Below are 12,315 nucleotides of genomic sequence, written 5' to 3' on the forward strand. Positions count from 1 at the left end.
GACGCAGCACAAACAGACTCACACACACACACGACCACACTCACACAGTTGTAGTTTGGGCTTGACAGCTGTTTTGTTTGGGTTTGTTTTTCCTATAGTTTTATTGTTGTTTAGCCCATGGTGGAGGGGTTGGCAGCGGGGTGGTGGTGTTGTTAGGTGGAAAAGTTTTATCTTTCGCACACAGAAATGCATTCTGTTCAATGGTGGGTGGGGGAAATAAAATCGATCATCGAGAATTTCATATTGTTTGGTTTCGAAAGTTGTTTACTTTAACTATTTCTTCCATTTATTTTTTTATTAATTATGATTTATCTAATATTATGTCTTATTTAATGCCAGCTTCTAGTCTTCATGGATCTTTTTTTTATCTGAGATGATTTTTGGAATTAAAATAATACTCTTTTATATCTTTCTTTATGTTTTAAACAATATTGTTATTGCAACAATATATTTATATTTATACTATTCTATACTATGCTAAGTTAATTTTGTTTGTTGATCTTACTATTCTATCGTTTTCCCTATCTTCTTCTTCTTCTTCGATTTGGTGTAAATGGCCTATGCGGACATGTCTGCCTATAAAAGGCTTTCGAGACTTCATTCTGTACCATGCAGCCCGATTAGTCAGTCCCAGTTACGGGGAGACGGTCCTTTCTGGGCTTGAACCCGAGACGGCCATGTTGTTAAGTCGTATGGGTTAACAACTGTACCACAGGATTGCTATTCACCATCAATTCAGGTTAAATATGTTTCAAAGCCTAAAGCATTATTAGTATAAAGAGCTAAAATGTGTTTATAAAACGATGACATCTTGAAAAGATTACAACAATTGAGTTAGAAAATCTGAACGAATGATTTTTTGAAGCAAAATGTCAAAAAAATATTCAATAAATAAAATAGGGTAAATGTACCTATAGTGGTGGTAGTACCAATAGTGATGGTATTGCACTAAAATGCGGTTCATACGGCAAATTAAAAGTTATTGAGTTATTTACGTTAGTGTGAAATGTTCTTTAGCCTTTTACAAAGGGTTTAAAAGTTAAATGGGGCCATTCCGTTTCTTAGTGACAGAAAAATCCATTATTTTGTGACATGTGTCAACATTTTTCCAAAATCCTTAGGATTTCATAACGAAACTCATATTTCTGTTAACGTTCTAAATGACCACATATCCAATTACTAGTTACTTACAAATACAATTATTAGTTTTTCAATATAACTGTTATGAAATATTATTGTTTTACTAAAATTATTTGCCTTTGGACCATATTTATGCATTTTTAAGTGTTTTTTACCATAGTGCCATTATGGGTACACAAAACAGGCATGTTCCTATAGTGGTTATAGTTATAAAATCAATAAAAACAGGTTGTTTTAGATTTTTTCGAGGATATTTTCGACATGTCGTACTTTTTTCACTAAAATAAGCAACAGAAATGAGTTTTATGTAGGTAATTTACCAAAAACAGGCCAAAATTCGCTTATATGGCTGAATGAAAAATTGACTTCAAATCAAGCACACTCTTCCGGGTGTAGGTTGACGACAGGTGTGATGCAGTACTTTAGTGAATAGTTTCATCGATCAAATTAATACATTTTTTACGATCAAATTACGGAAGAAACCAATATTATGGCAGTAATCCTTGCAATTCATACGAAAACAGCTTCTAAACTAAGTTTCATTGATATTATACACCGTTTTTTATGCATCTTTGTTTACCACCACTATAGGAACACAATACGACGACTATAGGAACCATACCACCATTATAGGTACAACGAAGCAGTCACAAAAATATGTATTTTTTCGTAAATTTGATGTATTTCATGGTTGTGATTGCGAAGATAACACATATTACAATTGATATGTGTTCAAATATTCAGAATATGTCCTTCCTGACACTTAAAATCCATTAAAACATATCGGTACCACTACAAATTGCACCACTATTGGTACATTTACCCTATATTCCGTTCTAATTGAATGAAAGAACAATGTAAAAGTTTTGGAGTAAGAGATGTAAGAGATTGATGTTTGGAAAAAGTAAAATTTAAAATGTATTGAAATAAGTTTAGTTTTGAAAGGAAGTTCATATAAAGTGCTCTGTTCATCAGCAGTTTTTACATTTCGTGTTTATTTATAAAAACTGTGTGTGATTTATTATGCTTCAATAGACAAGTACAATCCATGAATGTAATTTCCAATAGTTTTTTTTTATTATTAATTTAATTTATAAACATAAACGCAGGTTTCATGATGTTTTTCCTTTATTAATCATAAGTCAGTCGCTTTTAGGCCTTAGGCTTTTAGGGACGCAATTATTAATTTGCAAGGATTGAATAAGTGTCTTAGGCACTTTCCTTAGCTCTAGAAAGGCAAATCCTATCGATATCTCCACGAATCGACACACTGTACTTTCTCACAGCCTGTGATTTTTACCATAAAGTATGCACAATATGCAGCAAAACTGTGAACTAGTTCGCTCGTAATTCCACATTCCCCAAACCACATACTATCTCCACACACTGTAAGCGTATAGTAAACGCGCTTTGTTTGCATTACGACCCCCTATCCAGCGTGACTTGCCTGGCAAGTCGGGGTTGTATTTTTTATTTTTATGGAACCCGCTCGTTTTGTCTCCACCGCTCCCCCGTTATCTTGCGCAAATGTTAGACGCAACTTTGTTAGCGTAGCCCAAATAAACGTGAAAAAAGACCTAATACTTCCTATGAATTGCGCGAAATTCCAGCGGACGATGATGCAGAGAAAACTGCGTTCTGGGAACCGGATCCGAAACCAGCCGGCCTGCAAGGGTATTTGCAAACCTGCCACGATCTCCATTGCACTTGGCTGGTACACGCGCAATCATCAGCGTACGGAGAACTGGATGGTGTAGTGTCCAGCTTTAATGGTGCTGCTTAGATTGAACCCGGAGGCTTTTTTTACTGCTGCTGCTGCTGCTGCTGCTGTCCCTGGGTACGGAACCGTGCTTGTTCCAACTGTCCCTTCTGGGCGGGAGGGGGGAGTTGTTTTTTTCGTTTTTTTTTCTTTCCCTTCGCTTCAATTGCGCGGCACAGTAATATGCAAGAACCGGACGTTCAACTAGGTGACTCACACGATTCCCAATCCATTAGCGAAACGACGAACCGAATGGTGGAAAGGTTGGTGTGGCAGTTGGCCTGATGGTGGAGCGAGGGTTTGGTGGGGTCGAACGTCTGCTGCTGACCTCAATGTCTGTCCGGTTTATGGGCTTCCCTTAACCGTTTATGTAACGTTGTGCTTCCTCTGCCCCGGTTGAATAGATTGTTTTGATGGAAACCCGTAAACGTTCCTAAGGTGGGACTCGGAAAGCAAGAAGGAAGGACAAGGGGGAAGGAACTGTATTTAAATCGCGTTTCGTTTACTACAAACAGACACATTCTATTCGCGGCAACAACACTGCACGCAAGTTGTAAAATGCGCCACCGTTACCGTTTGATGGTTTGTTGTATTTTCACCCTGGTTTTGCTTAACGATACATTTAAATGCCATTTCGATAGGTTATGCCGTCGTTTGAAGGTGTTCATTTATACCAACATATATCATTTTTTATATGTCTTCGCTTTCGTGTAGGATATTTAAATTCTTATTAGAATTTTGCATCATTTAAACGTATTTTTATTACAATATGATTCAGTTTTATGCAAAATTTCGTACATTTCTGTAATATTTGGTCGTCGTTAACTTAATATTTTATAAATAAAACAAAGTTTTGAAATTTAAACGAAATACATTTAGATCTGGAAATTTACATGAAACAGATAATGGGGAAAATTCCCCCTCCTTTCAACAGCCGACGCCTAACGGGGCTGAGGCTATTCCGGCAAAGCCGACCACCACCAATAACGTTGATGATCATGCAAACAGAAAGCTCGCTCCCGTGTCAGTTGTTTCCTCCCCACCCTGGAAGGAGGTCAAAACGAATCGATTTCTTGCCTTCCTCCCTCCTTTGGGCTTGGGTCGACTGCCAGGGACCGGAGTGGGGGAAAAAAAGCTTAGTCATCTAAGTCCCCATAAAGTATGCATTCGACATTTGCCGACGCCACGCGGCCCCACGGGATGGTGGTGAGGCCGTGTTTGTATAGCTGCCCGCGCTTCTTAGACCGTATTTTATATTCGTCACACATTGTTTGTTCTTTTTCTCCGTACCGAAAATTTTGCATTCAAAGATAAATCATGAATTGCGCCGACTTTAAACAATTTCGTTTGCATAGAAATGAAAAGCGCTCGGCTTCTGTTGCCCAAATCACTCTCTCGCTTTCTGTTTTTTTTACTTTATTTCCTTCTCTGCTCTTTTCCATCTTCCTTCACGCATACACGCATATATTTCGTTTGTTTTGCTTTTACCATTTTACCACCGTTTGCCAGGAAGTTGCCCCCAAACTCCGCTTTCCAATGGTTGTTCGCCCAGTTTCCGGTGCTGTTTAAAATGAAAAAAAAGAAAAGCAAAGAAAACGCTTCCCACCTCTCCATACCTTCCTTTTGAGGTCAACCGGATCGATCGGACGACGACCACCCGCAACGGGCGCAGCATCGAATTTGAAATCAGCATTTGATTGATTTTGATGTTTTTCCCTTTTCTTTTCGATTTTACGTCCAATTGACGGGGGGAAATTGAAGCAAGTGAAAAGAAGTGCGTTTGGCGAAAACTTTCCTACCCAAACACCACCACAGCTGGCGAGGAGAGTGCCCGGCACCCAGTTACGGATCGGATTAATTATCGGCTGGCAAGAGTAATGATGGAAACAATTTCGTTGGCAGCAAATGGCCGTTCGAAATCGATTCCGCCAGAAAGGTGAAAATCCCTTTGCCCGATTGCGCTGGGATCTGCCCGAGAAAGTCGACGAGAAGCAAACAATGGTTTATCGTGTTCTTTTTCCCACTCTCCCTCTCTCTCTCTCTTTCTGACTGCTTTTCACCCTTTTGAGTGTTCTTTGTTCTGTACACCAGCAGCAGCAGCAGTACTGGACGCTTGGGGAAAGAGATTACGCGAACTGAAATTAATTAATGTATAAAGGGGATCAGCCAAATGGACAGGAACGAACAGCAGCGCAATTCGCGTTCTTTCAGATGGAGCGCTTTTCGGGAAAGGTGTTCGATGGCTACTGTTAAAGATAAATGGCAAACCAGCATATCAGTGTAATGAGTAGTATCGATACAGGCATTGCAATACCTGGTTATCAATGAAATTAAATTACGATGTTCTACGGTTCAGATCAATACGGATACGGTGCTGGCTGATACCCGTTACGTGCGTTAGCGCATAGCGGGCATTGCGTTAATGATAAGCAAACGCTGCACACTAGGCTCAATAACGTGGGAAAGTAACTGACGCGTCCATCTGACGTTGTTTTTAGGATTATTTACACCTTTTCAACAAACCTATATGAATGTTTTGCAATTGTAATTTATATCAAGGTAGCTTAGACCCGTTTTGGGAAAATACCCGCTTGTATCTCTTATTTTTTCAATAAAATATAAATTATACAATTTGATAGAAATTATCCATTTTGGGGTTTTACGATTTCAGCTAATTTGTGCTAATATCAAGTTTGACATTTGGCTTCGACACTCCATACAAACACACGCCAACCTAAGGAGTTAGGAGTAACGTGCATCACCTTTTGTTCCTGCTTGTTAACTTGGAAGGCTATATTTCTTCGTTGAATTTTGAAAAACAGAAAACTGCTGACAGGAACGATTCATTAGCCAGTAGCATATTTAGGAACTAGATCAGACTGTCTGTCTGTCAAAAGGCTTGAAGTGACTTTGGTCATGATGGACTCTTCCGTCACTACACTACATCAGAGCAGGTATTGTATCAGTTCCTTCATCGAAACAGGTTTACAATTCGTTCCTTGACTGGGAAAAAACCAAGCACAACTCTTGAATTGAAATAACATATGGATGAGCTGCAGGACTGGTGTGGGTTCAGGAACAGTTCCAGGACTATTATGGGTTTAAAATGACTTCCAGGCCCGGTAAGTGTTCTGGGTAACTGGTATGGATAACTCCACAACTGGTATGGATCAGGGATCATTTCCAGGGCCAGTATAAGTTCAAGATCAATTCCAGGAATGAACCAGTTCTTAGCCTAGTAGTAATTCTGGTTTAGTTTCTGGATCTTTATGGGTTGATGAGCACTTCCAGGACAGGTTAGGGTTCAGAATCAGTTCCAGGTCCATTATGGGTTTAAGTTGACTTCCAGGACCGGCAGGTGATCTGGATAAGCTCCAGGTCTGGTATGAATCCAGGATAACTGCCAGGGCCAGTATGAATTCAAGTTTAATTCCATGAATGGTAAAGCTTCTGTATAAGTTGCAGGATCAGTATGGAATCAATACCAATATCAATTGGTTGAGTCTTAGTGGTTCAGGCTTAGCTTCTGGATCTTTATGAGTTGGGGAGCAGTTCCAGGACCGGAGTTCAGGGTTCAGGATCAATTACAAAATGGGATCTGGTATCTGGTAAATGTATCTTTTCTAGAGCCAGTATGGTTTCAGAATAACTTACATGATCGGTATGATTTCAGGATCTATTCCAAACCCAGTATGGGTTCTAGTAGCAATTCCAGCATAGGTATGGATTGGGCATCAGTTCGACTACCAATTAAGATTCAGTATCAATTGCTGTACCTTTATGATTTAAGGGATACCTGGAAAAAGAGATACGTAGCCATGTAAACGGGTCAAAATAGATAATATAAACAATGCTCAGTCGTGAACTTCAGGTTGAGTCTTATTTCGTGCTAGGTTGTGGGTTTTGTATTCAACATAAACATAAACATCAACAAAATCTTCAAATCGGTTGCATTACCTTCACGGAAAAGCTAGCACCTAGCATGTCAGCCCTCGTTTTTTCAGAGCTCAATATGGCAATAACAAATAAAGTTCAATATCAGAAAATATTACAAACCTAACGCGTAGCCTACACAGGTACTTTGCTGTCATGGAAACCAGGCCACATAAACCGGCTTTCAACATCAACCGCCTCAAAAGCCATGTCCATAATGTTGGCCCTATCGGCGCCCCATAGCAACCGAGACCCTCTTCCGTTGAGTTGTTGCTGTTTTTCCTTGTTCATTCCACATCAAGTGTATATATTTTCCAAAATCTAATCAATCTCCATTAGAAATTCATTAGCCGTGTGGCAGTCAATTTTCCACGAAAATCGAATATCCTTTCAACACACGGTGGTACCCGCTTCCCGCGATTGAATGTTTCGAAACACAGTAAATAACAAAACAAACAACGTGTAGTAACTACTGCTCGAAAGAAATTCTCGAATTTTCCACAAGCTTTGCTCCCTTTTGCTCGTCCATCATCCTTCTTGGTTGCTCGGGCAACACCGTACACGGTCGTCCTGTAGGGAAGGTTAGATGTTTTGGGGACACGTGATAATGTTGCTACCTCTTTAACGCCCACAAACAAAAATTCGATTCGAGGGAGGTCGGTCGGTACCGAACCGCAAAAAAGGGACAACAACGATGTCGTTACAGTCTCGCACAGAATATCACGCACACACACCCCCCCCCCCCCCCCCCCCCTAAAGGCACACGGGTGGTAAAGTTGTTTGTGGGATTTGGGTAATATGCGGGTTTCGTTGTTGCCTTGGTGTCAGGGAAAGCTGGCAAGTCGGAAAATCGTGAAATTGCTTGCCACGTTACTATGGTAGCTTTTTGGGAAGCATAATTTTTACTTAAATGAAAAAAAGGAATTTGAAGGCTAAATGAACTATTCAAAACTTCAGCTCAATTACTTCCCTCAGTCGTTAAATCGAGCAGTAACGAATACGAACGAAAAAGTTCAGAACGAGAGTGCGTTTGTTGCCAGGATTCAATCCCAAAAATAAAAAATGGAACACAAACACTATCGTCAGCGGTGTGCCAAGCGGGAGACGATTTCGTCACGTTACGTTCCCGCATTTCACAAGACTAGACAAAGTTGCAGTCCGATGTAGCACCGGATTGTGCATTGCTTCTTCAACGCTTCCCGGTGCTGAGCAAACAGACTTAAGCGTCTTTTTTCGTTTTTATTCACTACCTTGCGTACCGTTTCTCCTGTTCCTCACTACCCCTGTGGATCGTCGCCTGTCTCGGTGAGTGAATAGAAAATGGTAACGATTTTTCTCCAACTTTTCATAAACCGAGCGTCGGCGCGACGAGCAGTACAAGTAACAAACGCGCGTACGTGAAGCAACAAAACCCGTGATGTGGCTCGTCTGTCGCGCCAACCGAATCGAACGACAAAGTTGTTTACGTTTTTTCCATACACGCCTAGTAGCAACTTCATTCGGGGCGTATGTTAATATCACCCAAAAGAAAGAAAAAAACAACCTTTCGCGCATAGATTCTTCACGCTGATGGACGTTTCTGGAACGCTATCCATATGCGGACGGTTATGCTTAACGAGCTGGCTAGAAGTTTCCAGGATTGCTTTCCTCTCCTTTTTTGTCTGGTTGTTGTAGTCGTTACTTTCTTTTTGTGTAGACGATGATGCAGCTCGCATTGCAAAGTATGCTTTCTTTTGTGTGACGTATTTGGTGGACGGAATCGAAAAGAAAACAAAAATCAATCAAAGCGATGACTATGACAGGTTGAGATTGAGTTGCGAATTGAACAAAGTTTTGGTACCTGCTGAGTCTTTTAATGCAGCGTGTTATTTTTGTTCCTGAATTTATACTGATTCTGTGTGAATGCCTATACTTTACAGGGGGTTTTCAAGTCAATTTTCAATTCAATCTTCAAACAGCATAATTAATTGCTTGCAAGATGTTTTTCAACATCACGTCACGTGTTGTATTTGCATCACAATACAATTTCAATTCTTTTAAATAATTTTCAACACATCATAAAGAGCTGCTAAACTCAGTCCAGCTTGAGACGTGATGAAAATCATAATGATAAAATTAAAAATAAAGATGATGGAAATGAAACATCAGAAATAAAACATGATCAGAGTGATGTTGAATAAAATTTTGCACGCGGTGAAAAACATTGTTTACATTCGGCTGGAATGAAGCAAATACACCGCTTGACAGCTGTTGAAAATCATGTTGTATGCGGTAATTATTCACATTCACGGTAATTATGTGCACATTCAAAAGAGACTTGGTATAATAATTTTAAATTTCTTTAGCATGATTTTCTAAACTTTAACTGTCAACCGGTGATGTGATCCGGCTTCAACCCACGGTAAAAATACGATGGTAGCCGCCTGTTGAAGTGTTGAAAATCATGCTGAAGATTAAACAAAAAATTGGTGTATCGAAGGGATGTGGAACAGTATTTTGCACGCGATGAAGAATAATGTTTAACTTCGAAATTGACTTGGCAAACACTGTAGATTTGTCTTTAACGAGACTTTCAGAGTTATTTGATCTTTTGGTTATATCATTTACTTCTTCTATTTGGCGTAACGTCCTACGCTGACATGCCGGCCTATACAGGCTTTCGAGACTTAATTCATTACTACATAGCCGGATAGTCAATCCTTGCTACGGGGGGGACGGTCCATTCTGGGGTTGAACCCATGACGGGCAAGTTTCTGAGTTGTTCGATTTGACGACTGTTAGGATAGCTCGAACGAACTCGGCCTGCGATTGTAAACGCGTGAAGTAGCAGGTCGTTAGCGGAAGAGAGGAACAGGAAGCACGATTATCCGGGCGGATTTGATCGGTCTCTTGATCGGTGAACGCCATACAAGTCGAACGTGTTTTTAAACCTAGCGCTAAAATAAAATAAAGTTAAAGGTTCTAAAAAAGTCCTAAAGTCGTTTACCGGGAGCCGCAACAACGACTGTACCACGGGACCGCAACAAATATTTATCATTTCCTTCAATGCTTCAATTCCTCCAATCATGCACTACTTTTTTTATAGTTCAAGTTTGTTTTTTCTCTGAACAAAGTTGGTACAATTCACTCCAAAAGGATTATGGGCATGTTTTAATTATACTGTAGTTTGATGGTTTCATATAGAGATGTCACATACACGGTTTAGTTATAAGTCCTGGAGTCCGGCCGTACCTAAAGAACTGCTCAGAACGAACGCATTCGAGTGATTAATTGCAGACTCTAATTATGGTTGCCAATAGACACCTGAAACCTCTCAAAACCGTAAGCCAAATCCATTAAGAGCTAATTAGTATTAACCTTCCCTACGAACTATCGTTTCAGAGCGGAGCTTTCGATTGGATTGAATTATATTTTCAAACGTTAAGTGAAAAGTTGTCATCATATGACACGCTTCATTAATTCGCCAATGGAACCAGAAGACGACTTTGCAAACAATACGCTCAATTGTGTGTAGCAACAGTGTGATTGACATGTTTCCACTGCACATGGCTTAAGGGATTTAATCAATACATTAAATTAATTGCTTTACTTTCGTTGCATTATTCACCGTGGACGTGTGTTTGTGCACGGGCTACCGGCAATAATTTATTATCGCTCAAGAGTCAAACCCATATATTCCGCTTGAATAATGACGCCACGGTGTACTGTCAGCGCATGTAAATCCCTGGTCATCGTCGGATATAAGCCGTGCGGATCCTTGTTCTCTCTCCACACTAGCTGAAGGGGAGATCCCCTAGGAATAAATCTGCATAACAAATGTGTGTCATTTCATTTTTGTCGCATCGGTAACAGTCCCACCCAGGGGAAGCGTTTTATCCGCTAAGGCATATTCCACTTTCCTGAGCCTGTATTCAATTAGTAGCCATGTGCGGCTCGCCATTGTGCGTTGTCGCCCTCCACTACCGTAACACATTTAATCAATGGATTTAAAAACTTCAAAAGGCAATGGTGTTGCTCAAGTCCCACCGAAAACCTACACACCGTAAGCTACTTTAAAGTAACGTTATTAATTGGAATCATACGTTTCCCATCCTCCGGGACGTCCCACTTTATGAAAAGCTCGCCACCGACTAGCGCAACAGAGCTGCTGGCGGAAAGGATTCTCCAAACTTTGTCGTTCTGTTTCCTCTCCCTCTAGCGCTTTCTATTTGGCGTCTTTCTTCCCTCCTACCGGCTCCCAAGCTACACAGTTCCAGTTGTTGTCGATATTGCTGCCTCGCTGCTTCGCTTCCGAGTTCGAGGGACGTACGTCGTGGACAGAGCTCTGTTGTTTCGCCGAAGACGGGTTTATGCTCGGTCCAACGAACCTTTGCTTCCGGGCATGTTTGGAAACCGTAAATTCCGTTGCCGGTTGCTGCTCACCTGGAGTGGAAGGGGTGGGGGGGGGAGTGGGTGGGTGTTGGTGAATAATTGAAATTTTTCGTCATCGTCACTCGTTTTGGGTTGCTCCGTCGGAGGTGCTTTGTAGCCACGTTTTGCTTCAATTTATGTAAAATTTGGGTCTTCCCTCATCGTGCTGTCCTAATGTGTGCTGGAAATATTCCAAAAATGTGTTTTTTTTATAATATTGTTATTTTAATTTATTTTTTACGAGAATCTGTGTTGGGGTCTCTGCCGCTCTAAGATAGGACAGTGTGATTTACGTATTAAAAGATTACTTATTTTACAAAACAACAAAAACAAACCTACCTACACACACACGCACCATCCGGTCATCATTTTTACTGCTAAAAAATGAATGATTACCGGCCATAATATATCCAATGCCCGCTCATTACCGGCTTACGAACTTGCGCGACTTCAGTAAAGCAAGCAATAGCAAACGTTCACAACACGCACACACAGTAGGTGTTAATAAAAATTAAACCTAATGGTAGCAAAAGGCAACAAACCCCTGACCTTCAGGCAGTTATTAAAATCCAGAACCAGACAAGGCAGGTGTAGGTCCCCGTCCCTTGCACAGAGGACAAGCATAATTTAGGTACTGACTGTGTGGGAAAAAGGAAACCTGCCCAAGAAGGCCTTCTCCACAGTTGTACCCGTATGTTCCTTTCGCCACGTCATCGTGGACCAAAGTGTTCAAGCGATTATGTTTTTCCCCTTGGCCCTTGTCCGGCCCGGGACGCACCGTACAGCAACATGCACAAGTTATTACAATTTTGTGCAAAAACAGGACGAAACAAAGACGAAAGCGAAAAATCAAGGGACTCACAACCTTTCCTAGAAGCCGGTGCCAATTTTGGGGGGCAGGAATTTAGGTAAACTGTGTGTGTGTGTGTGTGTGTGTAATAAACAAACAACCAAAGGCTGGCGATGGAAACCCGGAGCCGATCGATCGGTTGGTGGTTCTTGTTGGTTCGGTTGGAAAATGTTGTTGTGGTAGGATGAGGGCTTTTAATTGTGTTGGGTAGTAGTAGTAGCCC

At 40.8% G+C, this 12,315-nt stretch overlaps 1 protein-coding gene across 1 annotated transcript in view; it reads left to right on the plus strand.

Annotated features, from left to right (window-relative positions):
* Window positions 1-12,315, plus strand: part of LOC1280713 (protein king tubby) — a 32,655-nt gene that overhangs the window by 1,350 nt on the left and 18,990 nt on the right. The window lies entirely within an intron of this gene.

The sequence above is a fragment of the Anopheles gambiae genome, chromosome 3 (genome assembly GCF_943734735.2).
Source record: "Anopheles gambiae chromosome 3, idAnoGambNW_F1_1, whole genome shotgun sequence".
Classification (NCBI taxonomy): domain Eukaryota; kingdom Metazoa; phylum Arthropoda; class Insecta; order Diptera; family Culicidae; genus Anopheles; species Anopheles gambiae.